Source organism: Pteronotus mesoamericanus, unplaced genomic scaffold (assembly GCF_021234165.1).
Source record: "Pteronotus mesoamericanus isolate MK-2021 breed Mesoamerican mustached bat unplaced genomic scaffold, CSHL_Meso_final contig_94, whole genome shotgun sequence".
Classification (NCBI taxonomy): domain Eukaryota; kingdom Metazoa; phylum Chordata; class Mammalia; order Chiroptera; family Mormoopidae; genus Pteronotus; species Pteronotus mesoamericanus.
In genome coordinates this window covers 1415703-1429956 of record NW_026555285.1, presented here as the reverse complement: position 1 = coordinate 1429956, position 14254 = coordinate 1415703, and the positions used below count along the sequence as shown (strand labels likewise).

The 14254-nt window shown below is 40.9% G+C and overlaps 1 non-coding gene and 1 pseudogene across 1 annotated transcript; both read right to left on the bottom strand.

Annotated features, from left to right (window-relative positions):
* Window positions 1–1646: 1646 nt before the first annotated feature.
* LOC129081068 (importin subunit alpha-1-like) lies at window positions 1647–3230 on the bottom strand (annotated as a pseudogene).
* Window positions 3231–13614: 10384 nt separating this feature from the next.
* Window positions 13615–13778, bottom strand: LOC129081196 (U1 spliceosomal RNA). Its single transcript, XR_008530268.1, has one exon. It is a non-coding gene; the product is annotated as a U1 spliceosomal RNA (small nuclear RNA).
* Window positions 13779–14254: the final 476 nt, after the last annotated feature.

The following is a 14254-nucleotide window of genomic DNA, read 5'->3' as shown; positions in this document are numbered from 1 at the left end:
CATAAAATGCTTCAGGAGTGCTTAGGAATACTGTTATCTCAGTGATATTTCATCTTTAAATGTTAATTTAATATATATGATCTTGACTGGCTATAATAATTCTTAAGATAACTGTATAGTAGGTTTAATGTAATGGAAAAAGAGTGTCAGAATGTCAGCCTGCAGAGGGGTTTCTGAGGCAGGGTCAGCATGATGACAAAAATTCAGACACAAAGAATTAAGTCAATCATCTAGAAACTGGCTTCTTGATTTTGTATAGACAAATTATCCAGAAGATTAAACTGTATCTCTCTCAGCATCATGTTTTGTAAAGTGTCTGTATACATTTGTCCTTTTGTTGTGTTTTAGTTGTATGATTTGCTAAATTAGACATGAGCTAAGTCATTCTTCTTGAGGATTGGTAAGGCTCTTGGCTTAGCTCTGTAGCAATTTCTGGCTTCTTCTCTGGAGCATTCCAAGTGCTGATTTATGTTTCTCATTTCCTCCTTGATTTCTGATCCTTTTCTGTTCTTGTGCCTCTCACCATGTGGCTGGAGACTGAGAGGCTCACATGATTAGGCCCACAGACCCCTGAGTACCAGGTCAGCTTCAGCAGCACCTTCTATCCCCTTATTTCTTGTTTTTCTCAACCTCAGATCTTGCCCTTTTACTCATCTGTCATCTGGCATCTATCCTACATTCCCTTCCATCACCATGGGGATAAGGCCAGGGGCAAAAGAGGAATGGCAGTTGTCTTGGTTGAAACACCAACTTCCAGGCAGCCATGGCCCAGAAACTCAGGTGATGGTGCAGCTAGAAGAAGAGGTTGGCTGTAAACTACTGGGCCATGCATGACAATCAGGAAGTAGCTTTTTTTCTGTGTTCTGCCACTAAATTCCACTCACCTTGATGCTATTCCAGATAAGGATAGTCAACTTTTTAAAAAATTGTGGTAAAATACACATAACACAAAGTTATCATTTCAATCATTTTTAAGTACCTGTATTTTGCCATGTATAATGCCTACCCACATTTTTGTGTGCATTAGAGACAGGATTATGTAATCATTATGCCCATGTATAATTGTACATTCTTACTTTTCTCTAAAAAATTTGGGCAAAAAAGTGCATATTATACATGGCAAAATACAGTATTTGGTTTGGTGGCACTGAGTACATTCACAATTGTACAATAATTACCCCCACCCATCTTCAGAACTCTTTTCGTCTTTCAAAACTGAAACTCTAAATCATTACACAATAATATTTTAAAATACCCATTTTCCTGGCAACCACCATTCTACTTTCTGTTCCTATGGACTTGACTATTCTGGGTGACTCATATAAGTGGAATCATACATATAAGTGGAATCATATAAGTAATTGTCTTTTTTCTTTCTTGGTGGAACTTAATCTTTGTTTAAAGGACACTGTAAGGTAGGAAATTTCACATAGAAATAAGAAACCCACTGAGAGAAGTTTTATACGGTATGTACAGTTTGGAACTCTTCAAGTGTAGTTTCATTGTAAAAAGTGCTACAATAACAAACCACATTTAAAAAGAGTTCTTAGTAGAGAACTCTTGTTTTGTATGTTTGTCTATAAGTTAAGACAAACTTATAGACAAACATACAAAACAAACAACATTTTATGCCTTAGCTGTACAATCTAAAAGTTAAAGGTCCCAGGAGTGCCATCCTGAACTTGGAATGTATGGCCACCAGAGGCAGTTTCTGGCACAACATTTTGATCTTCTTCTTCCTCTACAGAGAAATACTTCTCAATCAAGTTTAATTAAGCTTTGTATACAGATTCATTTTCGTGGTTTGTAGAGCTTCAATTTTGTCTAAACCGCTATATTCTTCAACCATTATAATAAGTTTTTTAGTTTCACCTAGTTTCTGAGCAGCCTGGAAGATATTTGAAATGGCATCCAGAATAACCAGAATAATTTTGGTATCTTTCACAGTTAAGGGGGTCACCAATGGTTCTGTTATGCCACAGTGAACAAGGTATACAATCTGTTCAACTGTTCTACCATTCATATAGTTGGTCACAGCCCATACTGCTTCCTTTTGTGTCTTAAGGTCTGCCTTAGACAGAACAACAATGAAGAGTGGGACTAATCCATGATCCAAAACTTGCTGTATCTGGTCCTGGTGGCCAGCTGTGATGTTTGATATTGTCCATGTAGCTTCCTTCTGAATATTAGCCTTAGAGCTCGTTGGCAGAATGGGAAAGACAGAAAGTGTTCCTGCATCTATTACACCCTGAGTCTGCTCATCTGTCCCAGTGACAATATTTCCTATGGCTCTTAGCACAGGAGTCACACTTGGCAATTCAGTAGCTCCCAGGAGCTTCACAAGCTGGGGCACAATTCCTGTTTTCACCACTATTTAAATCCATTCATTTGGACTGTCAGTAAGATAGGAGATGGCTCAACAGCTATCTACTAACACTTCTGCATCATTATGATGCAGGAGATGGTCTGAAGTAGGAAGAATCTGAAGTAGGAAGCATCTAAGGGGGATGCAGAATTCTTGCTGTGACAAAGGTTTGAAAGTTTCCAGGTAAGATTACATAAGTAACCACATGCTGAAGATGACATATTAGGAACTGCAAGAAGAGCCATCAGTGGATCAACTGCACCACACTTGATAACCAAGTCTTGGACAACAAAACCATCACCTGTATTATTTCCTAGAGCCCATACAGCTTGTTCACTGATGAGCACAGGGAGATACCAACAAAGAAATGAATGCTGGGATAGCACCTCCATCTACTACCGCCTTGGTATGTTCTAATGTACCAGAAGCAATGTTAATGAGGGCCCAGGCAGATTGAAACTGAATGGGACTGCAATCAGTTCTGCCCAAGAAGGACACAAATTGTGAAATCAAACCAGCTTGAATTATGTTGTCTATGGGTGGCTGTTTTTCCCTAGAAAGCAGTTCCCTTGCAACCTGTGTATCTTGAAGCTCGCTTTCAAAATTGTTGCTATTTATCCTTTTGACAATGTCCTCAACAGACCAATTTGTAGCACCCTGGTTGTTATGGTTTTCCTGCAGTGGAGAAGTAGCATCATCAGGAAATGAGCTTACATTTCTTCTTTTCAGCATCTCTTCATCCTTCTTAGCTTTTCTCAGCTCCACATTAAATTCTATTCAGCGACGCCTCATTTCTGTCTTTTCCCTTGTTCTTAAATCTGTTAAGGAAGGCAGCTGGTGAATTAGCATTCTCATTGGTGGACATGATTATGAGACAAAGAAAGATAGCTACACAGTCAGCTTAGTCTTTTGACAGGAGACAGTGGGAGGTGCACAAGGTGTGGATCAGTTGCTCTGAAAACATCCAACACTGATCAGCAGGAGGACCATGTTAATTGCCTTCTTTTTTTGTGTGTGTGGCTAATTTATTATATAGCATGAGTCCTCAAGGTTCATCTTTGTGTAGCATGTGTCCAAATTCCTCTCTTTTTAAGGCTGAATAATACTTCATTATGTGTTTAAACCATATTTTATTTATCCAGTCATCCATCAATGAAAACTTGAGCTAAAGACATGCAACTTTTATGTAAGTGCAATATTTGGAGCACAGTGTGTATGTAAAGTGATAAAAACAGCATAAACTTTATGATCAGACAGACTTGTGTTCCTTTTTTGTCTTTGTTATTTTTTATTTTTTTATTTTTTTTAATTTATTTTTTTTAATTTATTTACTTTTTAAATACATTTGTCTCTGCCTCCCCCCCACCTCTTTCCCTTGCCCTCTCCCACCTTCCCTCCCTCAGCTCTTCCCCTTTGGTTTTGTCCATGAGTACTTGCTATATGTTCCTTGACTTTCCCCGTCCCTTCCCTTTCCCTGCCCCCCTTTCCCTCTTGTCTCTGTTGATTTCTTTTCCTTTCAGTGTTGCTGGTCATATTTTTCTTGCATCTTTGCATTGTTGGTTAGGTTCCGCTTATAGGTGAGATCATATAGTATTTGTCTTTCGCCCCCTGGTTTATTTCGCTTAGCATGATGCTCTCCAGTTCCATCCATGCTGTCGCAAAGTTTAGTAATTCTTTTTTTCTTTCTGCTGCATAGCATTCCATTGTGTATATGTACCATAATTTTTTGATCCAATCATCTACTAATGGGCATTTAGGTTGCTTCCAATACTTGGCTATTGTAAATTGTGCTGCTATGAACATTGGGGTGCATAGGTTCTTTTGTATTGGCGTTTTGGTGTTCTCAGGGTATAGTCCCAGCAGGGGAATCGCTGGATCAAAAGGCAGTTCCATTTTCAGTTTTCTGAGGAAATTCCACACTGCTTTCCATAGTGGCTGCACCAGTCTGCATTCCAACCAACAGTGTACTAGGGTTCCCTTTTCTACACAGCCTCGCCAGCACCTGTTGTTTGTGGATCTGTTTAGGATGGCCATTCTGACCAGTGTGAGGTGGTGCCTCATGGTGGTTTTGATCTGCATTTCTCTGATGGCTAGTGATGCTGAGCATCCTTTCAAATGCCTCTGGGCCCTCTGTATCTCCTCCTTAGAAAAGCATCTGCCCAGGTCTTTTGCCCATTTTTTGATTGGATCGTTTGTCTTCTTGGAGTAGAGTTGAGTGAGTTCCTTAATATCTTGGAGATCAAACCTCTATCTGATGTATCATTAGCAAATATATTTTCCCATACGGTTGGCTCCCTTTTCGTTTTGCTGATGTTTTCTTTCGCCGTGCAGAAGCTTCTTATTTTGATGAGGTCCCACTTGTTTATTCTTTCCTTTATGTCCCTTGCTTTAGGAGACATATCGGTGAAAAAATTGCTGCGTGGGATATCTGAGAGTTTCCTGCCAATGTTCTCCGCTAGGACTTTGATGGTGTTGCGACTTATATTTAAGTCTTTGATCCATCTTGAGTTTACTTTTGTGTATGGTGTCAGCTGATGATGCAATTTCAATTATATGCATGTAGCCGTCCAGCTCTCCCAACACCATTTGTTGAAGAGGCTGTTATTGATCCATTTTATGCTTCTGCCCCCTTTGTCGAATATTAGATGTCCATAGAGACCTGGGCTTATTTCTGGGCTTTCTATTCTGTTCCACTGGTCTATGGGTCTGTTCTTGTGCCAGTACCAGATTGTTTTCAGTATGGTGGCTTTGTAGTAGAGTTTAATGTCCGGTATTGTGATCCCTCTTACTTTGTTTTTCTTTCTCAAAATTGCTGCGGCTATTCAGGGTCATTTATGGTTCCATATAAATTTTTGAAATGTCTGTTCTATTTCTGTGAAATACGTCATTGGTATCTTAATAGGGATTGCGTTGAATCTATAAATTGCTGTGGGTAGTGTGGACATTTTGAGGATATTAATTCTTCCAATCCATGAGGATGGTATATGCTTCCATTTATTTGTGTCTTCCTTAATTTCTTTTTTCAATGTTGTATAGTTTTTTGTGTACAGGTTTTTGTGTCTTTGGTTAATTTTATCCCTAGGTACTTTATCTTTTTTTGTGCTATATCGAGTGGTATATTTTCTCCGATTTCTTCTTCTTCTATTGCATTGCTGGTGTACAGAAACGCCTTTGATTTCTGAATGTTGATTTTGTATTCTGCTGTTTTGCCAAATTCACTTATGAGGTTGAGGAGTTTTTTGGTAGAGTCTACAGGGTTCTCTATGTACACTATCATGTCATCTGCAAACAATGATAGCTTTACTTCCTCCTTTCCTATTTGGATGCCTTTTATCTCTTTCTCTTGTCTGACCACTGTGGCTAGGACTTCCAATACGATGTTGAAAAGAAGCGGTGAGAGCGGACATCCTTGTCGTGTTCCCGATCTTAGCGGGAAAGCTTTCAGTTTTTGCCCGTTGAGTATGATATTGGCTGTAGGTTTTTCATATATGGCCTTTATTACGTTGAGGAATGCCCCATTTATTCCCATTTTGCTGAGTGTTTTGATCATAAATGGGTGCTGTACCTTGTCAAATGCTTTTTCTGCATCTATTGAGATGATCATGTGGGTTTTGTCCTTTCTTTTATTGATGTGATGTATCACGTTTACTGATTTCCGTATATTGAACCATCCCTGCATCCCTGGGATGAATCCCACTTGATCGTGGTGGATAATCTTTTCAATGTATTGCTGGATGCGGTTTGCCAATATTTTGTTGAGGATTTTAGCATCTATGTTCATCAGCGAAATTGGCCTGGAGTTTTCTTTCTTTTTAGGGTCTTTATCTGGTTTTGGGATCAGGGTGATGCTGGCCTCATAGAAAGAGTCTGGGAGTCTTCCCTCCTTTGGATTTTTTGGAATAGTCTGAGAAGGACAGGGGTTATCTCTTCCTTAAATGTTTTGTAAAATTCTCCTGGGAAACTGTCCCACCCTGGGCTTTTGTGTGCTGGGAGTTTCTTGATTACTGCTTCAATTTCCCCAGCTGTTATCGGTCTGTTCAAGCTTTCTGTTTCTTCCACCTTCAGTGTGGAAGATTATACTTTTCTAAAAATGTGTCCATTCCATCAAGATTTTCAAATTTCTTGGCATATAATTGTCCATAGTAGTTTCTGATGATCCTTTGTATTTCTGTGGTATCAGTTGTTATTTCTCCTCTTTCATTTCTGATATTATTAATTTGGGTCCTCTCCCTTTTTTCTTGATGAGTCTGCTTAAAGGCTTGTCAATTTTATTTATCTTTTCAAAGAACCAGCTTCTGGATTGGTTGATCCTCTGAATTGTTCTTTTCATCTCTATGTCATTCAGTTCTGCTCTCATCTTGACTATTTCCTTCCTTCTACTTGCTCTGGGATTTATTTGTTGTTGTTTCTCCAGTTCTTGAAGTTGTAGTGTTAGGTCTTTTATTTGAAATGTTTCAATCTTTTTAAGGTAAGCCTGTATTGCTATGAACTTCCCTCTCAGGACTGCCTTTGCTTGTCCCATAGGTTTTGGACAGTTGTCTGTTCATTTTCATTTGTTTCCAGAAATTTTTTGATTTCTCTTCTTCTCTCATTATTGTCCATTCGTTGTTTAATGGCCTACTGTTCAGTCTCCATGAGTTTGCAAGTTTTTGAAGTTTCCCTTTGAGTTTGAATTCCAGTTTCAAGGCCTTGTGGTCTTAGAAAAAGTTTGGTATTATTTCAATTTTCCTGAATTTGCTGAGGCTTGCTTTGTGTCCTATCATGTGGTCTATCTTTGAAAAACTGCCATGAGCATTTGAAAAGAATGTGTATTTTTCTTCTTTGGGATGTAAGGTTCTATATATGTCAGTTAAGTCTCTTTGATTCAGTGTGTCATTCAGCACCACGATATGTTTATTAATGTTTTGTTTGGAAGATCTGTCCATTTTTGACAGAGGCAGTGTTGAAATCCCCTACTATCAGTGTGTTGTTGTCTATATCTTTTTTGAAGTCATCCAACAATTTCCTTCTAAACTTGGGGGCTCCTATATTGGGAGCATATAAGTTTACAATGTTGATGTCTTCTTGATAGATTCTTCCTTGAAGTATGATAAAGTGCCCCTCTGGGTCTCTCTTTATGGCCTTTGTTTTGAAATCTACTTTGTCTGATACAAGTCTGGCAACCCCAGCCTTTTTCTCTTGCCCATTTGCTTGGAAAATTTTTTCCATCCCTTTACTTTCAATCTGAGTAGGTCTTTTGCTCTGAGGTGGGTCTCTTGTAGGCAGCATATGTGTGGGTCATGTTTTCTTATCCATTCAGCTACCCTGTGTCTTCTGATTGGGGCATTTAGTCCATTCACATTGAGAGATATTACTGATATAAAGTTACTCATCTTTTCTCTTTGTACTTGTGTTCCTCTCTGTCTCATTCTTTTCCTTCATCTGCTTAAACCTGTCCCCTTAGCATATCTTGGAGTGCTGGTTTGGTAGAGATGTATTCTGTTAGTCTTCTCTTGTCTGGGAAACTCCGTTTTTCTCCTTCTATTTTAATGGAGAGCCTAGCTGGGTAGAGCGCCTTGGCTGTAGGCCATTGCTTTTCATGGCTTGGAATATTTGTTGGCATTCCCTTCTGGCTTGTAGTGTTTCTCTTGAGAAGTCAGCTCCTAGGCATATCGGGGCCCCCTTGTATTTTACTTTCTCCTTCTCCCTTGCTGCCTTGAGGATTCTCTCTTTGTCTTTGACATTTGCCAATTTAATGATGATGTGTCTTGGAGTAGACCTCCTTGGGTCCTTCTTGAGTGGGGTCCTCTGTGCCTCCTGGATCCATGAGAGCCTTTCTCTCCTCAAATTAGGGAAATTTTCTATCATTGCTTTTTTGAGGAGGTTCTCTATCCCTTGCTCCTCTTCTTCTCCTTCTGGTATCCCTATTATACGGATATTATTGCGTTTCAGGTTGTCCTGCATTTCCCTAAATGCTTCTTCATTCTTTTTGAGCCATTTTTCCATTTCTTGTTCTTTCTGGGAGCTTTTTTCCACCTTGTCCTCCATCTCACTGATTCGATCCTCGGCTTCATCCAGCCTGCTTTGGATTCCTTCTACTGTGTTCTTCAAGTCAGAAATGGTATTCTTCATATCCTCTTGTGTCTTCTTGATAGTTTCTATGTCCTTTTCCAGGCTGGTAAAGTTTGCTGTAAGATCCTGATAGTTTCTCTGCAGTTTCTCATAGTTTTCTTTGAGCTGGCTGAGCTCATTGAGCTTCCTTAGAACCATTGTTTTGAATTCCATATCTGATAATTCCCTTGCCTCTATTTCATTTAGCTCTCTCTGTGGGGAGTCCCCTTTTCCACTCATTTGAGGGGAACTTCTTTTTCTTCCCATTTTTGTGAGAGTCTGTTAAGTATTTTTGTCCTTTACTTTTCTTTCTGGGCTTGCCTATGATGATGTCATTTGTTGACCCTATAGGGCCTTGGGTTGTTTGTTTGAGCCTTTCAGGAGTCTAATGCCTGTGTCTGACTCCTGCTTGGAGCAGCTCTGTGACCCCTTCGGTCAGGGCTGAGCTATTTTTTGGGATCTCTCTGCGCTCTCACGCGGGCTCCTTGAGCGCGTTCCCAGATCGGCAGTGTCCCCCACCTGCCTGGGCTCGCATGTGCTTGCCCCAGACCAGGGGGCTTATTCGCGACCTCCTGTACTCAACTGGGCTCCCTGGCACGCGAGCTTCGCATCACTGGTCAGTTTAGGGTCTTCTATTGTGTGTTTTCCCCGTTTTTGGCTCTTTGGTTGCGTTACTTGCCCTTGCTAAATGGGGACTACCGAAATGGGAGGAAATCAGCTCTAGGACTCTCCGGTTAATCCTCTTTCTGGTCTCTCCTCCAGGGACTCTGGGTAGCTCTACTTATTTTGTGGGCTCCTCCGCAATCACGGCGGGTAGGTCAATTTATGCCTGCCCTTGCCCCTCTGTGCAATCCCTCGCAGGCCGTATGGGTGCCAGTCTGTGTGAGGCCTTGCCGGCAGGTGCAAGCGTTCGCCAACCCGCGTGGGTCACACACACACTCGCCAACCCTCGCCGGTCACTCGGCGCAGGTGTGCGCGCCTTCTCTGGGTGTTTTGGGGGTGTCTATGTTTGCTTTTCAGCTTTTGGCTCTTTGGGGTTGTGGCCTCATCCCGCGCAATGGAGACTACGGCAAGGAGAAGGAGTCGGGACTCCCCGGTTCCTCTTCCCGTTTTTTCCCCAATGCCTCCGTTTCTAGTCTCCCCTCAGGGGCCTCTGGGCAGTTCTGTGACCCCTTCGGCCAAGGATCCAACCCCTGTGCGGACTGCGTTTCAATCGCACGCAGTCTGGTTCATGTGCGCCCCGCTTCTGCCTCTTTGGGGTCGCGCCTTTCCAGCCCACAATGGAGACTACTGAACGGGGAGGGAATTGGGACTCCCCAGTTCCTCCTTCCGTTCTTTCCCCAAGGCCTCTGTCTCCAGTCTCCTCAAGGCTCTCCCAGCCAGTCTGCACTCAGCCCCGTAGCTCACACGCGTTCAAGCTGTGTGCAGAACGCACAAAAGGCAGGTTAATTGATTCCCTTATGCCTGAGCGAGATGGTAGCTGCAGAGTGGGAAGTGCGTTATCACCTGGGCTCCACCGGCCGCAGTGTCAGTTCTCTTCACAAAGTTTTCCTGACCAGTCTTTTCCCAGTCACCAGCCCACCCTGCTGCCGCCTCTACCCAGCGATCAAGGAGGGTGGCTGCCACTGCAACTTTTGCGTTTGCCCTTTAAATGTCTTTTTGCATCCCTAGCCACCTGTTTCTTGCAGAGAGCATCCCTAAGCTTTTTGGGGTTGCGTTTTGTCTGTATTTTCTCGGCTTTAGCTGCTGTAGTTTAGGGGTTCCTGTTTATGATTCAGACCCCGTTCTTCTCAGGGGGACGCTAACTGGCCGTTTCAATGTCCCTCTGGTGCCAGTGCCCGTGGGCACCCAGCCCACCCTCTCGAGCCTCCACCGCAATTCGCACCCGTTGGGATGTGTGAGAGTAGAATCCACTGTCCGCGGCACCAAGGCTCCTCTCCCACTATCGCTCCACTGCTTTCCAGGTGATTACCCCATTATGTAGTTGCAATTCCAGTTAGGTTTTGGGAGGAGGTCAGCGTGACTCCCTTTCACTCCTCTGCCATCTTTCCAATCTCTTGTCTTTGTTATTTTTTAGTATGACCTGAAAAACTTACTTAGCCTCTCTGTAAAAAAGCAGTTTTTAAAATTTAAAGTATATCTTTTTTATAAAACAATATAACTTGCATGTCCAATTTAAAGAACAATAATGTAATAATAACATAAAAATAGGGTAATCTGCTATTTACCACAGAGAATAAAAAACTGAACATTACTCAAATATTTGAAACTCTTCAGTACTCTTCCTAGTCACCTTTTTCCAATTCCATCTTGAACTGAACATTTGTGAAAACCATTTCTTTGCTTGTCTTTGTAGTTTTACAATACATATAGATTTCTAAACAATACATTACTTAGTTTAGGTATTAATTTTGAACTTTTATGTAAGTGAAATTCCACTGATTTCCCCCCTGCAAACCTTAAGTTCTGAGGTTCATTATGTTTAAGTGTGTAGCATAGTTGATTCATTTTCATTATTTTAAAGTATCCTACTTCTGTTCTTGGATATTGGATTTCTTTCTTTCTCCTTCCCTTTCTTCTTTTTTTCCTTCTTTTCTTCCTTCCTTTCTCCTTCCCTCCTTCCCTCCTTCCATTTCCCCCATCTTTCTTTCCCCTCCTCTCCCTCCTTACTGCCCCTCTCCAAACTGTGCTGTTAGGAACTTTCTTGCATGTATTTCTTATTACCCACATGCAAGAGTTTCTCTGCAATATCTACACAAGAGTGGAGTTACTTAAGCATCAGGTATGTGCAAGTTAAATTTTAACATAATGCTCAATGACAGCATGGGGTCATTCATTTAGAAATATCTACCAGACTTCTACTGAGGACATAGCAAAACATGTAGAAAATACAGGTCTTAATTCAATAGTAAAGGGGAAGATAAACATAAGGGTCTGCTGAATTCTAGGCAGAGTGATAAGTACTTTATTATATGTTAATGCCTGTAACATACTCTTTAAGATAGATATAACCCCTGTTTTCTCATAGATGGGGAACTAGACCAAGACATGTTATCAGTTAACTAAAAACATATTTTAGTTCTGAGTATGTTCCAAATATTTTCATTGAATAAGAAATGAATATACAAGGTTTCTTGCTCTCAAGAATTTTATACCCAGTCTGGCAGATGTGAATGCATCTGTAATTGCATTTTTATGTATTAAGAGGTATAATAGAGGTATATTCTAGACACAATGAAGGCTTCTCAGGAAAGAAGGCACTTGAAACAAGCCTTGAAGGTTTATAAGAGCTGGTCAGTTAGCAAGAAGGGACATTACAAGTAGGGAGGATACAAATAGAAGAATAATGGATGTGGAAATAGCATTCCCCTTCTCAGAAAAGGACAAGATTTCAGTGTCTGGAGTAAGGAGATCACAAAGGATGGTAGAAGAGATCAGAAGGAGGATTTTTGGAGATATAGATAGGAGTTAGATTTTGCAGGACTTGTAGGAATCCAATGAAAGGAGTTTGAACTTCATGGGAATGTTCAATAAAGCAGGAGGATAACATGGTTAGATTTTGGTTCTAGAAAAATTACTTTGGGTGGCTATACAGACTTCAGGGGAAGAGTGGGGGCAGGATGGTTAGGTTATAGTAAGGATAGTTCAAGAAAGAGAGGAAGAAGGCAGAAGCAATGAAAGTACATTTGAATTCTGTCCAGGTTTTGGTGAACAGTAGACATAGTGGCTGAGAGAGCTGTCAGTGTTCAGGCATCATTAACCAAGATAGTGAAAAATAGATGAGCAGGTTTGGTGTGGGATGTGACAATGATTTCCCATTTGTGTTGCCCATAGGACATTCAAGTAAAAATGTATACTAGTTGCTTAGAGTTACTAGGGTGATCAACTCATTCCGGATTGCATGAGAATTTCTTAGTCTTAAAACTGAAATTACTGAGTCTCAAGAACTTCTTAGTCCCAAGAAAACTAGGATGGCTTAAAATTCAATAGAGTCTGTTCTACAGAGGTGGATTTGGAACTTATGGAAGACTAATGCATGGATGAACATCCATAAAGAATGTGAAGAATGAGAGGTGAAGGTGGTCAACCACAACTTCTGAGCAGACCAACCTAATGGAGTAGCAGAGAAAGAGGAAGTCATGGAAGATTCTCAGAAGAAAAACCTAGGGTAACAGGGGTAGATGTGAGGGGTGAGGTTGTGAAAGCCAAAGGACAAAACATTTGTGAATGAAGAAGTACTCGATTCCTGGAGACTGCAGTCTGATTAGCTTTTAGAAGTGATCAGGACTTTTTGTAAGAGCAAGTTCATTTTAGGAAGAGGAATGAAATCAGGCAGCATAAGTGTAACCAGCAGGCAAGGAAGGGGTCACACAGTTTTAAGAAGCGATATGGTGAAGTAGCACTGAGAGAACACCTCTCTTATAGGGCATAGAGATGAGACAGAAATTTTTGAAAAAAAATTGGAGAGGTGTGAGTTCATTTATATGATGAGATTAAGTAGTGGAGAAAGGGAAATTGAAGACACAAGAGAGGATAACTGTTAAAATAAGTGGGTGGAGGATGAGGGTCAAAAAATGGTTTGGATTAGACCTATGCCCTCTCCTGAGACCAAAGGTATCAGTGTGTTTGAGGAGTGGGGTTGGGGAAATGTGCAGCAAAGTCATGTTACCACTTAGTCATAGAGTTTGGATTTGAATAAATGTCAGCCAGACTTCAAAAGCCATGTTCTTTCTTTCTTTTTTTAATAAAGATTTTATTTATTTATTTTGAGAGAGATGGGAAGGGAAGGAGAAAGGGAGAGAGAGAAATGTCAATGCACGGTTTCCTTGAGCACCCCCTACTGGGCACCTGGCCTGTAACCCAGGCACGTGGCCTGATTGGGAATTGAATCAGAGACCTTTTGGTTCGCAGGTTGACACTCAACCTGCTGAGCCACACCAGCCAGGGAAAAGAGCCATGTAATTTCTACCTCATCAGAGAAAAATACATTTAAGCTCAGTAAAAAATATGTACACATATACATAGTCACGTACTTCTACAAACTGACAGAATGTGTTGTGGGTGAAATTAGGAACGTGATTAGAGTGGTTTTCGAGCCAGGAATAGTTCTGGGATGTTTAACAGGAAAGGTGGATCTTGAACAGAATTTTTTTTTTCCTCAGGGGAGAGCGCGAATGCAGTCCCCCACTACCACAAATTATGCAGTCGAATTTCCCACATTTGGGGAAATCGCAGGGGTCAGCACATCCGGAGTGCAATGGATAAGCCTCGCCCTGGGAAAACCACCTTCGTGATCATGGTATCTCCCCTGCCAGGTAAGTATGAACAGAATTTTTGGAGATGAGAAAAAATTAATTAAAATTTAAGATCTTGAAATCCTACTTTCTTTTTAAAAAAACTTGCTTTGATTAAATAAAAAAAAATTGCTTCTTGTTCTTAGTAGTATGTAGATTCTCAATAGGTGAAATGGATGTAGAAATGTACTTACACCATGTAGCAGCAGGATTACTAGTCCCCACCTCTGCCATATCTATTTTTCTTCTTCCATAGTAATAATTTATAAGTGGTATTATGAATACTCAGCTAACAACTGCATTTCCTAATGTTCCTTGCCAGTGTTCTTGATCAAGCTCTGGCCAATTGGATGTGATCAGAAGTGACATGTGCTACTCTTTTAAACAGAGAGATGTCTTTCTTGCCCTTCTTCCCCTATCCTGTTGTAATCCTGCTATTCTGCCTGTAATAAAGAATAGTAATGGTGAATCATCTTGGACCATGCAAATGAGGGCAACATTTTAA